General features: G+C 44.8%; 1 non-coding gene across 1 annotated transcript; it reads right to left on the bottom strand.

The window, feature by feature from the left end:
* Positions 1-909: 909 nt before the first annotated feature.
* On the bottom strand, positions 910-1,017 carry LOC118085808 (U6 spliceosomal RNA). The gene has a single exon (XR_004692685.2). It is a non-coding gene; the product is annotated as a U6 spliceosomal RNA (small nuclear RNA).
* Positions 1,018-3,264: the final 2,247 nt, after the last annotated feature.

The following is a 3,264-nucleotide window of genomic DNA, read 5'->3' as shown; positions in this document are numbered from 1 at the left end:
AACAGGTCTCTTCTCTTTCCACATCATTTTCCATGTTGCATCTTGCATCCTCTAATTGTTTATTAATTTGTTGCCATAGGTTATTGTTCTTGACCAGTTCATCTTTGATATTCAAAAGTTCCAAAAAAATCTTTTGCCAACATGAATCCTGCGATAATGTTGAGTCCATCGGTCTTGTTCTCAGATGGCCATCGGTCTTGTTCTCAGATCCCGTGGGAAAACAGAAGATAACCAAACCGGATGTGGCAGGAGTCAAATTCCCAAGTAACAACCATTTTAAGTCCAGTTCTGGCTATTCCACTAATCCAAATGTCAATAAAATAGTCCCATCTTGATAACAACAAAATTATAAATCCATTCACTGATCTCTCCAGGAACCCAGGTCCAGTCTCCTGGGGGATTTTAAAAGTCCAATTCCTGGTAAATTGATTGCTTCTTCTCGCTTTCCCTGCTGAGGATCAGGTTACTGCATCCCAATACAATCAATGTGGGAGACCGACTTCCGTTTTTAGAGCCTCCCACCATGTCCAATTCTTAAAAAAAAGAAAAATTGTCAATCAAGATTTTTACTCACGCTGAGTTCTTTTCCAAATCATAACTTTTTCAGAAGGCATCCACCACTTGCTGGCTACAGGTTCAGGGCTTCACTACTGGAGGTAACGATGGTGCCCAAAATGGCTCCCGTGACTGCCACTCCGCTGATTCTCGGGGGCTCTGCCGAGCTTCCCGGGCAGCGGAGGAGTTGCGTTAGGAGCTCCGCCGGGCTAGCTAAGCCCCCAGGACGCTCTACCCGGGGTTTAACGGGGATCCGCGTGCCCCCGCGGGTTCCCCCCCCTCCGCATTGCCAGGAGCCTCGGAGCTCGAGGCTTCTGCACCTTCTCGCCAGCGCGGTGAACCGTAAGTCTCTTTAAAAATATGGAACGCTTCATGAATTTGCGTGTCATCCTTGCGCAGGGGCCATGCTAATCTTCTCTGTATCATTCCAATTTTAGTATATGTGCTGCCGAAGCGAAACATTCAAAAAGTTTTGGTAAGCTACTAGTCATGGTGGCTAGATATGCTACCTCCAGGATCAGAGATAGTATTAAGAGAGAGAAAATTAGGTGTTAATAACTTCCGAAAGTGGGTGAAAGAGAAGACCAGTCATGTGGTTTAACAGAGCTTCACATATAATGGGATGTGAGACATGGAAATGAGAAAAAAACACAAGGGATTTGGAGTTTAATGAGAAGAATTGTGTTGGATAAATGGATGGGCCAAAGAAAAGAACAGAAGATATGAAAGACTGTATAAGAACGTGAATAGGCATGGTGAGAGTGGGATGAGAGAGCTCTGTTTAGGCTGAATCCTTAGTCTGTTCAGATTGGTCCTGTGACCTGGCAACCTGGGACTCAGCTATACAGCTGCAAATAAAACATGTGTTTTAAGTGCAATATACAATGTGACACTAGATGGTGAAGGTGAGCCTTATGGAAAATTCAATGTATGTTTTCAAAATGCTTTTTAAAAATAATTCAGAATGTTTTTTTTATATGTGTGTAGATTCCACCCAGTTGCAAATCACTCTTGTCTTCCCTCTGCCAGGCGTAGGCAGAGCGGCATCAGCAGCCTCAGTGCTGAACAAGATTTGGATCTGGTGCAATTTTATGCTGGCTTAATTGACATCAGCTTGTTTTACACCAGCTCCTTGTACATAAGATTGCTCCCTTAATTATCCTTTGAAATTTGATTGGTGTGGTAGGAATTTTATTTATATACCACTCTTCCAGCAACATTGCTGTCTATGGCCAACTGAACACTAGACAAGCAAATGCTGTGTGAAATCACATTCTCTCTCCTTTTTGCTTGGAGGAAACAACATCAAAGGGAATTATTTTGGGGAAGATATGCATAAAATGGTATGACAAATTGTTGACTCAAGCTGCTATGTACTTTGGCAGCCATAAATAAAAAGTCAGCTTTGTGTGGAAATGTGAGATAAAATAATTGGTTCACATAAATGCACAGATCCATAAAACTATTTTAATTGCTAGTTTGATTATGGGGTATGGCTAAGCACCATTTTGGTTTCAACCTCTAACCTCAATATCAATAGGTAAGTAAACATGTGTGCTAGAGCTGATTCCTAAAATTGATTAAGGCAGCATGGATTGATTTTTACTGCTGAAAGAGAATCAGCTATCTGTCCAGGGAACCATCCTAAGGATTACTGGTGAAGGCTTCAGTATTTTGATCTTTGTTGAGTCTTGTATGAAATGATTTGGATCCACATATACCAAACTGATATGCAGGAGGAAATTTAGTCTCCACCAGATTTTGTATTTCTCTTAGAAGTGTGATGCCTGAAACTTCTGCCTATGATCTAGAGCAGGGGAAGGCAAGCTAAGGCCCGTGGGCCAGATGCGGTCCAATCGCCTTTTCAATCCAGCCCGCGGACAGTCAGGGAATCAGCGTGTTTTTACATGAGTAGAATGTGTCCTTTTATTTAAAATGCATCTCTGGGTTATTTGTGGGGCATAGGAATTCGTTCATTTTTATTTTTATTTTCAAAATATAGTCTGGCCCACCACATGGTCTGAAAAAGGTGCTGACCCCTGATCTGGAGAAACACTGCCAGTGTGAGAATGCAACCTCCCGTATGTTATTGGACTACGGCTTCCATCATTTCCCACCACTGGCCACTCTGGCTGCTTCCAACACCATCTTGAGGGCCACAGGTTCCCCTTCACTTGGCTAGATAGATCAGTGGTCAGTGTAAGGATGCTTCCCACATTCCCATATTCTCCTTTTCTCTCCTTTCGGTTCAGCACTGCAGTGCTAAAGTCACTTCCGACGTAGAAGGAGGTGAGATTGTGGGTGGGCCATGAGCCCGAGCACGTGCTGGCTGCCATTCTCCCAGCCCATTGGCTGGCTCCCAGACGCGGCGCTCCCTTGGCGTGTCCAATCAGGATGCTCCAAGGGGGCGTGGCTTGCTGATTTAAGCGAGCGCACGGCTGGGATTCAGTCTCTCTTTCCTGACCTCCAGCCTGACACTCCTTTTGCTATTAGGTATTGGTTACGGTTGTAGGGGTATTGGCGGCGAGCCCTTTGGGCTCGATTGGCGGTAGGCATTGGATTATCTCTGAAAGGTTACAGGTGTGTGTGGGGGGGAGGTTGCTGCCATCACCTCCCCCAAAATGCTGAAGGATACTCCCTTAAGGAGTCCGGGGGCGTGACCAAGTCCAAAGCCGTGGTAGGTGAGGGCCAAAAGGCACACCCCCTAGA

Source organism: Zootoca vivipara, chromosome 4 (genome assembly GCF_965207765.1).
Source record: "Zootoca vivipara chromosome 4, rZooViv2.hap1.1, whole genome shotgun sequence".
Classification (NCBI taxonomy): domain Eukaryota; kingdom Metazoa; phylum Chordata; class Lepidosauria; order Squamata; family Lacertidae; genus Zootoca; species Zootoca vivipara.
Note: the sequence above shows the minus strand (reverse complement) of the source record. Positions and strands in the feature narration are given on the sequence as shown.